The sequence below is a fragment of the Lissotriton helveticus genome, chromosome 3_1 (assembly GCF_964261635.1).
Source record: "Lissotriton helveticus chromosome 3_1, aLisHel1.1, whole genome shotgun sequence".
Taxonomy (NCBI): domain Eukaryota; kingdom Metazoa; phylum Chordata; class Amphibia; order Caudata; family Salamandridae; genus Lissotriton; species Lissotriton helveticus.
In genome coordinates, this window is record NC_136061.1 from 1,811,240,769 (window position 1) to 1,811,258,949 (window position 18,181).

The window sequence follows — 18,181 nt, forward strand, 5'->3', positions numbered from 1 at the left end:
TTGATTAATAATACTGAAGTTTTCCTGCCGCGTAAAACAGACTTGCTAAAACACTACACGATATACCATATGTTAAGGGTAAATAGTGATATGTAACTTCCTCTGATACTGATAATTTAATACAAACATAACAATCACTAATCTCCATTGTATCTACATATTGAAATAACAACTTTGTAAAAACATTTAAAATTCTACTCTATCTCCTTTTATTGTAGTTGTCTTCTCATTAGTAACTGTATCATTCTTCTTACTTGTTATCATCAAATAAGGCAGTGCCACTGTTAGAAATAACCATACTGAAATACTAATAAAATACTACATATTCAAGCTCTACAAAATCTTTGTGTGAAACATTGTTTTGGTTGCTCTGTGACTATTTCTCACCATTTTAATCTAAGAAGATATTTTCTCCTCTTTCTTTCTTCTCTTGGAAATGTAATCTCGTTTTTAAGGTGCTCTCAATTTTCTTTCATCAATCTGTGCAGCAGCTACTTCTTCTGATTCCTCACTTAAATCTAGATTCTCAAATTCTTCTAATATTACATAGGTCCACTCAGGGGCCTTGCATTTGATGTTTAAAATTCTCAGACTTGGGCTTCTTCGTGTGACTTTCACAGTTGATGGTTTAGAATGAGTTTGACTAGTAACCTTATTCACTTGTCTTTCGTTTATTTTTCTGAGTTAGTATCTCAGTCTCTTCACTCCACCTGGCCACTTATCATCCTTTCTGGCCCTTTTAACTTGAACCACACTTTCACCCTCTCCGTCCTTTTCTAGAGCTCTTTTATTTTCAGTATGTCTGGCACAATCTGTTCCTGTTCAGGTCTTATTATTGTCACTTCATCATCCTGAACTTGTTCTTCTTCCTCTATCTGGTCCTGTTCAGGTCTTATTTCAAATTGATCTTCTTCTGCCCGAACTTGTTCTTCTTCTCCCAACTTGTCCCATTCAGGTCTTACTACAATTTGTTCTTCTGCTGCCTGAACGTCTTCTTCTTCTCCTGTCTGTCCCTGCTCAGGTTTTTTAATAGGTATGCTTGCCTGTGCCTGAGTACCTTCTTCTTACCCTGTCTGGTCCTGCTCAGGGTCTCGAGTAGCTTTATTCACTTCTTCCTGAGCGTGTTCTTCTATACCAATTTGATCCTCACTACTTTCTACTTATTTGAATATCAACTTCAGGTATGTCAATCACTGGTGTCCAACCCTCCTGACTTGTGCTCAGTTGTTCCTCGTCTATTACTTCAGAATCTATTACTCTAGATTCTTCGACTTCACAACCTTCAGCTGTTTCAACTGGTTCACTCAGTTGCTGTTCTTCAGCAGGGCCTGGAACTCTTTTGGTATGACTGGCATGTATACAATTGGGTAAACCTGCACACTTCACTGCTGTAGGAGTGACCAGTAGAACTTGACGTGGTTTATCCCACCTGGGTACTAGGAACAACTTTCTGGCGTGTTTCTTCACTACTACCCAGTCTCCAGGATTCAAATCAAGCGCCTTTGTTGGTTGCCTGGCAACTGCGTCTTCTCCAACCTGGTGAGAGACAGAACGCAATAGGTCAGCCATATTCCAATACCAAATCATCAGTTATATTCATGAACTGATGTCTAGGAATGAATGCTTGTCTCATTGCCCTTCCCATGAGTATTTCATGTAGGCTCAATCCTTTTTTTCTGTCAGGAATACTTCGGAGTCCCATCAACACAAGAGGCAATGCATCTGGCCATTTCAGTGATGTGGATGCACATACTTTTCCTAGCCTTGACTTGATTGTGCCATTTAGTTGCTCAACTATTCCAGAAGACTCTGGATGATATGCTGTACCGGGGTGGGAGTCACAGGGGAAGGAACGGAGTCGGAAGACTGAAAAAGTGCTTTCAACGAGGGCTTTATTTTTAGATATGCTTTCTTTCTTCTGTTAGAAAGTCTAATACGGGCGAACTCGTCCGTCTCCGTTCTGACGCCTTTAGGGAATACTGGCAATTCCAGGGTGGTTCTGCGACGTTCAGGTCGAGGTGCCGCCAGAATGACGAAGTCGCCGTCGACCTCCAGCCGGAGTCCGGGAGTACACCACCGGAAAAGGAAACGGACAAAAGAAAAGGTATCAGGGGAGCGTCTCTCTCACACTCGTAAAGGGACCGGGAGTGAGGGATTCTTTAGTGCCACAGTGTATGTACAACTCGAGGTGACGAAGTGCTCGTGAGGAAGGGGTGCAGGGAGACGTGAGGCGGTATATGCAGTGAGTGGTTTAGCCACTCCAACCCGCCCACCCCGCAACTTTGCCCCGTACCTTTGTCAGCCACGCCCTTCCCGCGGGAGCGTGGCGGGGCGCTTCACGGAAAAGTTGGCCTCCTGGCTTGCTGTCTTCCGTCTTGCTGGTCTCTCTCGGCTCCGTCTTCTGCTTACTCTCCTCACCGCTGTCGTCCTCCGGGGAAACGTTCTCCGGCGTCTTCCGGGATCCGCCTTCTTTTGGCATGTCGGCCTGTGAGATGGGCGGAGTCTCTGCTATGTTGTTTTCAGAGTTAAAGGCGCAGAGTCCCGATACCGCCTCGCACCCCCAAGGGTACGCATAGTCAGGACTCGACCACTCCTCCTCAGGAAGAGATGAATGTTGCTGGAGGGGAAGAGAAAGGGGTGAAAAGGGCACAGCTGACCACCAGTCTCGGATAACAGATTCCCCATCCTCGCCCTCCACACAGGGGCGGCCCGCCCCGTCACACACCTCCCCCCCTGGAATCTCCCGTTCGGGGAGAGGAAAAGCACGGGAGAGGTAATCGGCGTTGCCATGCTCCTTGCCGCTCTTGTGCTGCACCACAAAGGAATAGGGTTGGAGGGAGAGGAACCATCGTAGCACCCTGGCGTTCACAGTCCGATTTTGGTACATCCATTTCAAGGGCGCATGGTCCGTCAGGAGGATGAACGGCTTCCCTTCCAGGTAGTACTGCAGCTTCTCAATGGCCCATTTTATGGCCAGACACTCACGTTCAACAGTGGAGTATTTACATTCCCTAGGGAACAGCTTGCGACTGGCATACAGGATGGGATGTTCTACGCCATCATCCCCCCTTTGTGAGAGTACAGCTCCTAGACCCACATTGGAAGCGTCCGTTGCTAGGATGAAGGTTTTTTTGCAGTTTGGAGATTCCAGAACGGGAGCACTAGTTATAATCCGCTTTAGACATTCAAAGGCGTCCTGCGCTTCTCGGGTAGGGGTTTGTATCTCCTTGGTTCTGACGTCCTTCCGTAGCAGGTCCGTGAGGGGGGCAGCGACCGCAGCAAAGTTGGGGATAAAACGCCTATAATAACATATTAAGCCGAGGAAGGCTCTGACTTCTCTTTTGTTGCCAGGGAAGCAGGTGTTTTTAATGGCCTTGATTTTCTCGGTTTGAGGAGCGATGGTCCCTTCTCCCAGGACGTATCCTAAATAGTTTACTCTGGTGAATGCTGCTCGAGACTTCTTCGAGTTTACGTGTAACCCTGCTTTCTGTAAAGCAGATAGGATGGTTCTTACATGTTGCAGGTGCTCCTCCCAGGTTTTGCTATGGATTACAATGTCGTCTAGATATGCTGAGCTAAAAGACGCATAAGGCTTCAGCACACAGTTCATAAGCCTTTGAAAAGTGGCAGGTGCTCCGTGGAGACCAAACGGAAGGACCGTGAATTCAAACAGGCCCTCTTCTGTGCAGGAGGCTGTCTTCTTCTGGTCTTGTTCGCGTAAGGGCACCTGCCAGTACCCTTTTGTGAGGTCCAGGGTGGTGATATATACCGCATCGCCCAGCTTTTCCACCAGCTCGTCGACCCGAGGGATGGGATAGGCGTCGAACGAGGAAATAGCATTCAGGGCCCTGAAGTCCATACAAAATCTTTTGGACCCGTCTGGTTTCGGGACCATCACTATTGGAGACGCCCATTCACTCCTAGATGGCTGAATAACACCTAAGTCCAACATGTCCTTGACTTCTTTCCGTACGTCTTCTCTCCTGGCTGCAGGGATCCTGTAGGGCCGCTGTTTCACTATTCTGCCCGGTAGGGTTTCTATACAGTGTTCCACCAAGGCGGTTTTTCCAGGGAGGTTTGAAAAGATCGGTGCCAAGGGGCGAAGGACCTCAAAGAGGCTTTCTCTCATCTTTTCGGTTAACTCTGGGTTGACCACCAGGTCCCTCAGGGTGGAGGGGTCTTCCGCTCCCGGGGAGAGTGTCAGATTGTTGGTCCTAGGAATGGGTCCTATCCATTTTTTCAACAGGTTTATGTGGTAGCTCTGAATTTTTGCTGGTGAGAGTTTTAATCTGTACGTGGTGTTCCCTATGGTGTCCACCACTTCATAGGGCCCCATCCATTCCTTTTTGTTGGCAAGAGTGGGTAGGAGGACCAGCGCCCAGTCTCCTTTCTGGAGTGTTCTCAATTTAGTGCCTCTGTCATAGTACTGTTTTTGTTTTTGCCTTTGTCGTTCCAGGTTAGTGTCTGCAAGGCCTCTCAGCTTCCAGAGCTTTGTTCTTAACTGCTTCGTGTAGTCCAGTAGAGTTTTCTGGTCCTCTGTCTCTTGCGATTCCCATGTTTCCTTGGTGATTTCCAACAACGACCTGGGGAGCCGTCCGTACAACAATTCGAAGGCTGAGCAGCCGAGACTACTCTGTTTTTGGGCTCTGAGCACATACAAAGCAAGAGGAAGTAAACGGTCCCAGGATGGACCTTCAGTGGTTAGCATTTTCTTTAGGGTATATTTCAGCGTCTGATTGTATCGTTCCACTAGTCCATCGGTCTGGGGGTGGTAGACCGAGGTTTTTATGTGTTGTATATTGAAGGTTTTGCACACCTCTTTCATCATGCGAGGAGTGAATGGAGTCCCTTGATCCGTAAGGATTTCTTTTGGGAAGCCTACCCTGGAAAAGAGCTCAACTAGTCTCTCCGAGACATTGGCTGTTGTCGGGGCTCGCAAGGGAAATGCTTCAATGAACCGGGTGGCATAATCCACAAGGACCAATGCATACAGGTGACCCCTAGATGACTTTGGTAAGGGCCTGATCAAGTCCATCCCTACCCTCTCAAAGGGCACCCCTATTATGGGCAGGGGCTGAAGCGGTGCCGCTGGTGGTCGGTGAGTATTCTTTCTTTGACAGATGTCACACTTTTTGCAATAGTCCTGCACATCATTGTAGATCCCAGGCCAGAAGAAATGGTGTATAATATTTTCCGTGGTCTTTTCTTTACCGGCGTGTCCCGCTGTTAGGTGAGCATGGGCAAAAAACAATACCTGTTCTCTGAAGGAGGTGGGGACTAGGAGTTGGGGTTCGCTCCCCGCCTTAGCTTCCCTGTATAGGAGGCCTTTACATATTATAAACCTGGGGTAAGGAGTATCCTCGCTATCTTGAGTGGTATGGGCTGCCTCCCATGCGTTGTACAAGGTTCTGTCTTCGGTCTGTGCATACTTGAAGTTGCGGTCCATGATCCAAGGGTCGGATGTGATGAGAGCATGCTGGGGTTTCGCCGCCGTCAAGGAACGGTCATTCAGTTTCTTCCTGAACAAAGCGAGAAACTCGGGGTTGTCTACTCCTAATATAACGTCCTCAGGGAGGGAGTCCACTACCCCGACTCTCACTACACAGGCAGCTTTGTCTTTAGGTCGTATCATGACCTGAGCTAAGGGATAGGGTTTCACGTCTCCATGGATGCAGCGTATGTGCACCAGTGTGTTGGGGATATATTGTCTGGGGTGAACAAGGCGGTTTTGGACCACAGATTGCCTACAACCTGAATCTAGTAATGCTCTTATCACAGTGTTATTTATCATTATACTCACATAGAAGGACGTCCCCATCTCGGCGGAGTACAAAACAGTTCTTGGTAGATAGCCCACTTCCATGGGTTCCTCCGCCTGGCGCTTCCTAGGACACATGTGGGCGATGTGGCCCCATTCACCACACTCAAAACATTGCGGTCCACGGGACATCGTAGGTTCCACTCTCCATGGTTTGGGTTTGTTGTGTTCCAACGGTGTCAGTATCTTTTTCTCCGGTTTGGGCGGTATCACATGCTTCTCGGATGTGATGGGAGCCGGTGTTTTATGATGCCGCTCTGATTCCCACCCCATCCCACGGGGCTGGGCTCTTGCATAATTGGCGGCCATTTCTATTGCTTGTTCAACAGTCAGTCCCGAATGTTGCCTCAACCATCTCTGAGACCCGTATGGGAGGGCCTCCATAAACTGCTCCAGATAGATACTGGCCAGTATCTCTTCTTTGGTACTGGTCTCCGACTTTAGCCACTTGTCCGCCATCATTTTGAGACGAAAGAACAGGGTTTTAGGGTTCTCTCCCGGTGTTCCCTTCTCCTTTCGGAAGCGGACCCGGTATGCTTCGGGGTCCAACCCCAAATGGTCCAGGATTATGTTCTTGACGTGTTGATAGGGGGCGTTCCCTGCGGGATTGGCCACCTGATAGGCAAACTGGGCTTCACCGGTCAATAGCGGCGCCAAGAAAAAAGGCCACTTTTCTTCAGGCCACCCTAGGGCTCTCGCGGCTTGTTCAAAGTTCATCAGAAATGTATCCGGATCGTCCCCTGGTACATATTTCTGCAGGGCGATCCCTGAGGGGTTGGGTACATGACTCCTGTTCTCCACATGTACTACGCCTGTAGGGGTCGGTCCGGTCCTCTGCATACACTCCAGTTGGGCCGTGACTGTGTTTTTAAACAGATCCCTGTCGGCCTGAGCGGCAGTCCATTGTCTTTCAACAGCCCACTCCAATTTTTCCTGCCCCTGGATAAGGTGTTGGATAACGGCGTCCATCTTTGGTTCACAGACGGACGTTGGTGGTAATCCCACTTCTGACACCACTTGTACCGGGGTGGGAGTCTCAGGGGAAGGAATGGAGTCGGAAGACTGAAAAAGTGCTTTCAACGAGGGCTTTATTTTTAGATATGCTTTCTTTCTTCTGTTAGAAAGTCTAATACGGGCGAACTCGTCCGTCTCCGTTCTGACGCCTTTAGGGAATACTGGCAATTCCAGGGTGGTTCTGCGACGTTCAGGTCGAGGTGCCGCCAGAATGACGAAGTCGCCGTCGACCTCCAGCCGGAGTCCGGGAGTACACCACCGGAAAAGGAAACGGACAAAAGAAAAGGTATCAGGGGAGCGTCTCTCTCACACTCGTAAAGGGACCGGGAGTGAGGGATTCTTTAGTGCCACAGTGTATGTACAACTCGAGGTGACGAAGTGCTCGTGAGGAAGGGGTGCAGGGAGACGTGAGGCGGTATATGCAGTGAGTGGTTTAGCCACTCCAACCCGCCCACCCCGCAACTTTGTCAGCCACGCCCCTCCCGCGGGAGCGTGGCGGGGCGCTTCACGGAAGCGTTGGCCTCCTGGCTTGCTGTCTTCCGTCTTGCTGGTCTCTCTCGGCTCCGTCTTCTGCTTACTCTCCTCACCGCTGTCGTCCTCCGGGAAACGTTCTCCGGCGTCTTCCGGGATCCGCCTTCTTTTGGTGTGTCGGCCTGTGAGATGGGCGGAGTCTCTGCTATGTTGTTTTCAGAGTTAAAGGCGCAGAGTCCTGATACCGCCTCGCACCCCCAAGGGTACGGATAGTCAGGACTCGACCACTCCTCCTCAGGAAGAGATGAATGTTGCTGGAGGGGAAGAGAAAGGGGTGAAAAGGGCACAGCTGACCACCAGTCTCGGGTAACAGATTCCCCATCCTCGCCCTCCACACAGGGGCGGCCCGCCCCGTCACATATGCATAGTGCAGTTTTTGTTCAACATTGAATGATTCACAGATTAATAGAATTATTTCATTATTAAAATGAGGACCTCTATCTGATTCCAAAGTGACAGGGAAACCAAAACGAGGAATCAACTCCCCCAACAGTAATTTAGCAACTGTGAGACTGTCATTTCTCCTATTGGGATATGCCTCCACCCATCGTGAAAACAAACACACTATAACAAGGACGTACTTCATTCCGTTGCTTGGAGGCAACTCAATGAAGTCAAGCTGCAGTCTTGTGGATGGTCCTTCTGCCTTTCCAATTTTTCCCCAACTGACCACTGTTTTCCTACCTGGATTTAATTGCTGACAGATCAAACATCTTTGGCAGAGGCTCTCTGCGACTACCCTGAACTTTGGATTGTACCAATTCTTTCTGACTAGTCTAATCATGGCATCCCTACCGACATGTGTGTCTCCATGATACATTCTTGCCATTTGAGAGAGTAGGCAGTCTGGCATAACTGGTCTGCCATCGGTGTATACCCATACATCATCTTCTGTCCTTCTTTCGCAACCTGTCTTTATCCAGATTTATTTTCTCTTGCTTCAACTTTATCCTGCAACTGTTCCACCTCATCCCATGTTTCTAGACCTGAGAAAAACATAAGTTGGCAGCTGATTTCAATTGTTTCAACTCTTCTGTTAAGTGCCATGTTATTTCTTGCACAATATTGAGCAATTTGGTCAGCATATCTGTTACCTGCCGCCACATAGTAATTTCCTGACTGGTGAGCAGCACACTTGACTAGTGCTGTTTCTTTTGGCAATTGTATTGCTTCCAACAATTCTTTCACATTTTTGCGGTTTCTTATAGGAGATCATGAAGAAGTCAGAAATCCCCTCTACATCCAGAGCTGGCCAAAGTCATGCACAACACGAAACCATATGGACTACCTGTAAATATGGTTATCCTCCAATTTTTCCCAATTTTTCATGCCTTTGTTAAGGCCACCAATTCGGCTAACTGTGCAGACTTGACACCCGGTAATTAGGATGCTTCAATGACCCCCTATATTTTACATACAGCGTAAGCTGCACTGAGTCCTCCTTTCTCGGTTCTCATGCATGAACAATCAACGGGGTCAACGGGGAACATCGTTTACAACGAAACGTTTACCACGCACTACCATTACAACGCAGGAATGACAACGAAAGTCGTTACAACGACTTTCGCTGGAGGGCGCTGTTGGATAGGGAATAGTTTAATGTTCTATCCAACACCTTCCCTACTATCCACGGGGACTGGAGTTGGAATAGAAAATTAAACGATTCCACTATCCAGCGCCCCCCAACGCAAGTCGTTGTAACGACTTGCGTTGTAATACCTGCGTTATAAAGGCATGTGTGGTAAAAGTATGCGTTGAAACGTCATACATCCACTCAGTCACATTCAGACAATCATGATCCACTTCATCTTTCACTTCTTCACAACTTGGGTCTGGCAATAATGTGGCAGGGTTCCTTATTGTACATCGTATTACAGTTAGAATTACTCTTTCATACTTAGTCATCAGACTAGGAGTTAGGTGCTGTGTTCGAGTTCTTGTTAAACGAATCTCTACTGAATGGGGAACGTAAACTTTGACTGGATGTCCCATCACAATCGATTCACTTTGTTCCAGACTCATACAAGTAGCAGCTACTGCCTTTAAGCAGCCAGGTAAAGCTGAAGCCACAGGATCCAGAGTAGCAGAGAAATATGCTACTGGTCGTCAGCTTAATCCATGTCTTTGAATTAAAACTGAAAGTGCACAACCTTCTCTCTCATAACAGAACAGTGCAAATTCTTTAATATAATCAGGCATGCCTAAGGCAGGGGCCTCACACAGACAATTTCTCATCTTCAAAAATGCTTCCACGCACTCATCATTCCAGACAATTGGATCTGTTGCTCTTTTCCGGGTCAAATGAATCAATGGTTTTGCCAGCAGGGAAAATACAACTATCCACTGCCTACAGTACCCTACTACTCCGAGAAACATTCTCATCTCCTTCTGAGTCTGAGGAAGTTGCATTTGCCTGATTATTTGTATTCTCTCTGGGGTCACTTTTCTAACTCATATTTCTATTTTATGCCCTAAATATCTAACTTCTTGTTGACAAAACTGCAATTTTTCTGGAGACACTTTGTGTCCTCCTTCGGCCAAATAGTTCAGTAATGCAATTGTGTCAGTGACACAATCTTCTCGTGATTTTGATGCCACCAGTAGGTCATCAATGTACTGAACCAGGACTGAATCTCTAGGAATGACCAATGTTTCTAGACATTTTTTCAGGATTTGATTAAAGATTGAGGGGCTCTCTGTATACCCTTGAGAAACTCGGCACCATGCCAAGACACGGTCTTTGAACCTAAAGGTGAACAAATACTGGCTGTTTGTGTGCAACGGGATAGAGAAAAAGGCTTGGCAGAAATCAATTACTGTAAACTAGCCTACATTCCAGGGTATCTGATAAAGGATCACCGCTGGATTTGGCACTGCTGGACAACAAGGCACTACATTTTGTTAATCTTTCTTAAATCCTGCAGTATCCTGTATTTTCTGCTAGGCTTTTTAAGTCCCATTATTGGCAAATTACAAGGACTACCCATTATTTATTTAAAATGCCTTTTTTACTCATTCGGTAATTTTCTGGGGCAACTCTTGCTTTCACTTCTGGACTCATTTTATACTGTCGAGTGTTTGGATAAACTGCACCTTCTTTCACTGTCATTTACACTCGGTCTATATTTGCCATCAGCCCAATATCTTTTCCTGTAAAATCCACCACTTCTGGATTCACAGTGGTTCTTAACTCTTCTGGTAATTAATTTTCAGGCATCATTTCATCTACTTCAGTTCCTTGTTTCGCAAGCATCATTTTATGTACAACGTCTTCATCAGGGGTTTGGAAATCAACACCATCTGGTGTACAATAGATCATGCAATTCATTTTGCACAATAGATATCTTCCCAACAGATTTACTGGACTGGAATCGCTAACTACAAACTGCTGCATATCTTTAACATTTCCAATATGTACTTCCATTGGTTTTGTGATCGGGGTTCTAATCTGTTGATTGAACACTCCTACAACTTGGATTGACTCTCCCGAGAGGGGTAGGTTTGGGATGTCTGCTGTTCTCACAGTAGACCGGGTAGCACCAGTATCCAATAGAAAAGTGATATCACTACCTTCCACTTTCCCATCAATACATGGACCTGGCTGATCTACCGGCAAGGTAGATCCATCTCTTTAACATCATTCTGTAAAAAATATTGTGTAACCACGGAATTTTTCTTACCACTTTCTCCCTGAAATCCGGTGTTCGCACTGTGTCTGTGAGGGTTCACAAAGTTTGGCATAGGAGGCTGATTCATAACCACTTCATTCTGCATCTGTGGACTTAAACTTTGATTTGTGCCATTATTTTTCTGAACGCTCTTACACTCGTTCTTGACAAAGAAACTTCTTCTTCGCTTCCTCTCTATTCATTCATCTGCTTACTCTACCTCCATTCACCGCTCAATCATTCTGATTCTGCTCTTTCACCTGATAATCAGTCTGGGTATTTAATTCATTTTCCTGCTGTTTTGCCAATTTCACTTGTGCCCACATCCTTTTCTCTTTTAGCTTTCTACGCCTTGCCTCAATGCCATCTCCGCAATACTTGACATATTTCAAAATTTCATCTATCGTCTTGCTCTGCCAGCACAACATGTGCTGTTGACTGACTGACTAAACTCAGGTTTCAGACCATACACAAACCAATACACAAAATGTCCCATATTCTTATCACCAATCTTCTCGAAACCACAATACTGCTTAAATACTTGCAACAATCGTTCATAATAGGCATGTACAGACTCATTTGGCTCTTGAGTTGTTCTATCTATTTTTACCCAATCTGTTTCTTTAGGAGGAATTTTCCCTTTAAGGAAAGCAATTACTTGGTAATATTTCTTCATCACCTCCTCTGAGGGTGCTCCTGTTTTCGAGTTTCTAGCATACTCCTCACTTGGCCAATCAACTATGATCTTACAACCTATTCATAGATCAGCAGGTACCGCAATATCAAACAAACCATCCAGATCCTTCAACAAAACCTTTGAAACGTTCACAAATCTTTCAACCTGTTTGTACCATTCAACAGGTTTCTCTCTTAACCTAGGGAAATCGTTTGAAAATGACAAAATATCCTGCCTGCTCCATGGAACATGAACATATCCACCACCAGGAACCTCTCTCATGGGACACAATCTCTCTGCCTTTTTGGACTCTTTTAGAAAGAATGCAGATGATGCTTCCTTTGCTTGCGCTTCCTCCTTCTTTCTTGTCCACCTAGTTTTCCACTTGTCAATGTCTCCCCACTTCTGCAAAATGTTCATTAACTCCTTTATCTGTAATCTTTTACCAGATACATTCATATTCTCCAAATCCTTGTCAGGAAACTCCACTCGATATGGTTTCTGTAATAATTTTGATCTCCCTATATCTACTCCAATCTCTGAAGCAAGCTCTGTCAGTCTCTCATGAAACACTTTTGAATTCCTGGTTATACTTCTACATACAAATAACAACTCCTCATCATTGTAGAGATTTAACCTTTCTATTCCCACATTTCCAGCCATCATTTCTCCCAACTCCACTTTCAATCTGTAAATATCTAAAATCTTTGGTATTGAGTATTGTTTTTCTATTCCATGTGCCCACCTTTCCAAGTCTTCTGGAGTGACTGCTGTCGAGCTTCTAGTTCCTAAAGGTACCACAGACCCTTTCTCTTTCCAGGTGTTACTCTCTTCGGAATTTCAATTATAGGTTCCCTAATTGGAAGGTCCATTAAGGAAATGACTGAATCGCACGCACTAGCCTGATCATCAGATATTATTATCTCTTTTCTGGGATTATTCAAAGAAATTGTTACAGTTTGAGGTTTTATGCAACTCAACGTATCTCCATATAATGGGATAACAGAACCTATAGTCACAGGTACTGTCAAAGCTTCAGTATTTAAATTCAATTGACTTATTTTCTGTACTATTTCCTCCCTGTTTTTATTCAATGCTTTTCTTTCTTTATCTTGAAACACCCTATTAACTGGTCTATCATGTAAAAAGTTGAGGAATTAAGGCTGTTCCCATTATTGGTGCACTCGGGGTGACTCTACTGGGTCCTTCTTGGTACGGTGGAGGTTTTTTATTAAAATATCCTCTAACAATTCATCATCTGATTCACCATATGCTGTCACTTTCATGTGTTTTGTTATTTCCTTATACTTGCTAGCTGACTGTTCCTCAGCCATTAACACTGGATATTAACCTTATGATACCATAGCTCTCCTCCATTGCTTCATCTGGCAGCATTGCACATGTGTCTGACTTGTGTGCAAGGTTGTGCATGGCCATCCAGGGTGACCTGGAGGGCCACACACAACCTTGCACACGAGCCAGACACATGTGCAATGTTGCAGGTGTGCCGAGCTTGTTGCTGGCATGCTTACTCGTGCACGTGATCAGTCACATTCACACTGCATACTCATATTGGCACATGGGAGATGCAGCCTTGTGAAGAAGATTTGGATATGAGTGGTGATGAGGCAAGGGAGACATTGTGACAATCTCATGCATTGCCATCAAAAATGTCCCCTTCCCTGTACATGCTATGCAGTACTGTGTACAGCAAGATGAGAAAGAAAACAGTGAGTCTGCATACCGGCAACACATTCAATGTCACAACAACAAAACGGATTTTGTTGTGTGCCCTCCATTGCAAAATGCGATGCAGGGCGCAGCATGAAATCCTTTCGGTCATTCACCCGTATTCCTGTCCATACTACCCACCAACCTCCCCGCGTCAACGCCTGACATGTACCATTTCTTCTTGGTAATTAAAAATTCATTAGGTCTGAGAAAGCAAGATCTTGACATCTACCAATATCACCAACCTAGTCCCTCTCCCCTCACTATGATGTACAAGTGTACGAGCATAGGACCCTTGGCTCGTTACCATGACATTTCTCCTCTACTACCTTGCAGATGAAGAACCATGTAATAATGGGAATAGCAACCAATATTCAACGCAGGCCATATAAACAAACATCATTATCACTAATAAATATATCCTAAAGTCAATTTCCCCCTCCCCCTCCCTCTAGGCATGTCACAACCCATGTTACTCTGTACTCTTTGATATCCATTAGCAGTGCGTCATCGGTGGTCTCCAGAAGGTAAACAATAAAACCCCAATATACAGGTTGCCGCTTTAGATTCACTCATCATGCATATCTCCAATGGTGTTGAATGGTTACATAGACTTGCTATAAAGGCTCTACCCTGTTACCAGCTCTCCTGGCTTAGTGTTGACATCGCTCTCACTATCTTGGTCTACCAATAGTCCAACTAAATGTTCCCATGCCCTAGCCGCCTCAAGTGATCCCTTGCTCACCGTCTTTCGCGCGAAATTTTGCCGAACAGGAGAGGGAGTCGAGATAGTGCGGACGACATGGGGGCGTTCTAAAAGAACAGAGAACTTATTAGGAGTGCTGCCTATCATAGCACACATCCATATTGCCGAACCGAGGACTACTATTAAAAGAAAGGAAAGTTTTATACAGATAGCACGTTGTTTCATTTGTTTGGAATCACTTCATGGACAAATCACGTCCCTCCCCCTCTCGTTTCTGTACTGCCATATGCACAGGATACCTGTACCTACAAGCTTATAGGTGCGTGTACTTATTCTTCTGAAAAAAGTGTGATTACGTTTAAATCTGAAAAACCTGCCCTGAGGAAGCCCGCAACGGGCGAAACGCGTTGGCTGTTTCGTGGCTGTTTCTTTGATCATCCTATGTTGAAAATATTGGCTGTCTATTCTTATTATCGTGTCAAGAAGAAATATTAAAACAAGACTGATTCATATTAATGAAGGACATGTGTTGCGTTCTGTTGTATTGATACATTATCCTATCACTTTCATTGCTGCCTCTCTATTTGTTTACCCTTGCTCACCGTATCCTTGACCACTAGTAGCCTAACTATCCCATCACAGTCTGCCCATTTGGTGAACTCTCTCTTCCATTGATCTAAACTTGTGGCCCAACTCGCCTTCCAGTGTATCATAATTTCCCTCATGGTCACTACCAATCCCATATCTATAAACGTACTGCAATCCCAGTTTGTGCTGTGCGTGGGAAGCAATGCAGTATACAAGCCCCCAATGCCAGATCTACCTCCCTGTCCGTCACCACCTTCAATAGTGCCATCACTCCGCTCCAATAATTAGCCAAAAGTGGTCACGCCCAAATCATGTGAGGGAAGTTTGCCCCCTCTCCCCAACACCTTGGGTATTCGTCTCAGTCAGTGTTGAAACATGCATTGACTCTTTGCCGGTGTGAGGTAAGGCGAAGTAAAACATAAAAAAGAAGCCATTAACAGCGGGTGTGCCTGGTGCTCCTCCACGCTTACTCCACAATCTCAGCCCAAGCCCTTTCCGGTATCTCTCTCCCTACATCTACCTCCCATTTTCAATTAAGTATGTCCAAAGGGGGCAGCTTCTCAAGAGTCATGTGCATGTACAGGCATGTGACTGCCTTAAACTTCCCTGCAGCTGTCAATATGTATTGGCACCCTAAAGAAACCTCAGGTTCTGCTTGGTCCCTTTTACAATGTGCACGAATATCCACAGTGAGCCTGCATGGAATAGAAAGTCCCCCCTCTTAATTCAAATCACTTGTACAGAGTACAGAAGGTCACCGCCTAGTATGACGCACAAAACGGCCCACCACTGCCACACACACTCCACATGTGGGCCCAAATTTGCGGATAATGAGTGTGGACCCTGTCTGCTCAGACAGCAACATAAATTGCAATACATGCTGCACCATACTCAGAAAGGGTAATCCAAAAGAAATGCCATTAAACTATGCAAGATTAAACATGACAGACGCAATGCACACAACACAAATCGCAAGGAGCCAAAGCAACTTAGAGGCACATGTGTCCTACACAGTGCAGCTCCGTTGAAAAAGCAAGTAGGCCCCCATTGCCAATGTGCCAAAAGTGGGCCGTCCTCACACATAACTAATTGCACACAAAACACATGCACATGTGCAAGACCCTGCAAAGCTGCAGCTCCTTGAGCCACACTGACAAGGCAAGTGACAGGGCATGATGAATAGCATGCCTGCAGGACAAAGAGATTTACATGGTGCTGGACACCTCACTGATGTTGCGGAGTGTGGAACACATCCTCAAAGGAGCATGTCACACCCTGACACAACCTTATGTACACACAGCCCCTTATGTGAACAAGACACTTGATGACCTGCTATGCACAAGTGTCACAACTCTGACCAAGAAAAATAATCCCCACAGCTTTCCACATGTCTGCATTGTACATCCACAGAAGTCAAAGGCACATTTCATGTAAGGGACGAGGGGCAGTTAAACAAAAGCAGCAGGTGCCACCATCACACAATGCAGTGCACACACATACAAATCTGAGTATATCAACATTGCTTACTCGGTGTTACGGACTGCATTAGTCACACAACACAACACAGGACACAACAGGTAGCATTTGTGTGTAGACACTGTCAAGACACATTTCTCACAGAGCTAACTTGTGATATTACAATGTACAAGTACACCCTCACATCCGTGATGTCTTTGAAATAATCACCATCTCAAAAATACCATGCATCTTGTACAAAATATCAATAATGTACAGTCTCCCGCAGTCTGCTTGTTAAGTCAAATAATGCATGCCCATATATGTAACATACTGTTGAACTGTATCTCCTATGAACATTGCAGAGGGAGAGACAACACCTCCTGGACAGCAGAACGACCTACTCCGCCACGATGACTTGTCTGAAACCCCCACCATCAATGTGGATGAATTCCAATGGATCCTGGATTCCCTTGCCAAACCAACTTCAGGAGCAGGGCCACCCATCAGCATTGCGCCAAGCCCACCCCCTGCACAAACCACCCAGCAGCAAGCACCTTCCACCACAGCTGCCTCACAGGACCCTGGTGACCCATATGTGGCCTTTCACCGCATGGTGGTTGAGGTCCAGCATGAGACGCGTGACTATGTGTGGGTGGGGTTGGAGAGCCGGGCAGCCAAATTTGATGACGTGCGTGGGTGTCTGAGTCACATCCACGGCCACATGCAGAGGATGACAGACATCCACATCCCCCTCAATGCCATCCAACGCTCCCTGGATAACATTGCTGGAGTCATGATCCAGAGAGTTCACACACAGTCCCAGCAGGGTGGCTTCAGTAGTGTCTGTGCAGAATTATCCAGACCTGCAAGCATAATGGAGACCAGGGAGCAGAGGGAACTCCAACAGATGGCTGCCATGGATGAACACCAGCGCAATCTTATGGGATATGCCAGGCCCTGCTACATCATGTCACATCTGCGCCTACCCACGGTCTTGCGCCAACATTTGCTGCTGCTGGCACATCCACATCCTCAGCTCCGCACCCTGATGGGTCTGTGCCTCACAGTGCTGCTCCCACCATACCACCACCCACATGTGAGACACATGACACATCAGAGGACAAATCTGAGGATGAAAGTAAAACACTGGTAAGGCGCAAGTACACCAAACAGTGACGTACAAAGGCCTGTCTCACCATTGTATTCTTCTTGACATCATTCCACCGACCTTCCTCTTCCACTGTCTTCCAGCGTCCACCAACACTCATCTTGGACCCACACATGGACTTTCAGCAAATCTTCTTTTCCTTGACAATGGCACTGCAAACTCCGCCTCCTTCCTTGGCTATGTCACTCCCAATGGACTCTGTCTGCCACTCCAACAGGCATCAATCCAATCTTGCGTTGTATGGGCGAGTACTGGTCCAGTTTACCCCTTGTACTGTAAATAAATTCACTTAATTCACGCAGATGCGTGTTCACATGACCAATCAAGTATTTAACTAAGGCAATGAGTAAGGGTCTGTGAATCCGCAAGAAGGTCCACCAAGGGAAATTGAACCAATGTACATGTATAATCTGACACGGCTAGGCTGTGAGATGACCGCGTATGTGTAAAATCTATTAATCAAGTAATCAAGCAGCACATCTATAAAGCACACTACTCAGCCATCCGTGTCTCAAGGCGCTGGGTGGGGGATGCTGCTACTGCCTAAAAAGCCTGGTTTTGCTGAGTCTCCTGAAGGTTAGCATGTCCTGGGTGGGCCGTAGGAGGATGGGGAGAGTGTCCCAGGTCTGGGCGGTGAGGTGGGAGAATGATCTGGCAACAGAGGTCACTCTTCGGATGCGGGGGACTGTGGCCAGGGCGAGGTTGGCGGAGTGGAGCTGGCAGGTTCATGGTGTAGAAGCTGAGTCATTGGTTGAGGCATGCTGGGCCTGTGTTGTGGAGTGCCTTGTGTGCGTGGGTGAGGAGCTTGAAGGTGATCCTCTTG

The 18,181-nt window shown here is 46.3% G+C and overlaps 1 long non-coding RNA gene across 1 annotated transcript in view; it reads left to right on the top strand.

Annotated features, from left to right (window-relative positions):
• The window catches only part of LOC144825165 (uncharacterized), a 109,401-nt gene extending 91,745 nt beyond the window's left edge, over positions 1-17,656 (top strand). The window contains exon 2 of the long non-coding RNA XR_013609308.1: positions 16,553-17,656. This is a non-coding gene — a long non-coding RNA (uncharacterized LOC144825165). The remainder of the gene's footprint in view (positions 1-16,552) is intronic.
• Positions 17,657-18,181: the final 525 nt, after the last annotated feature.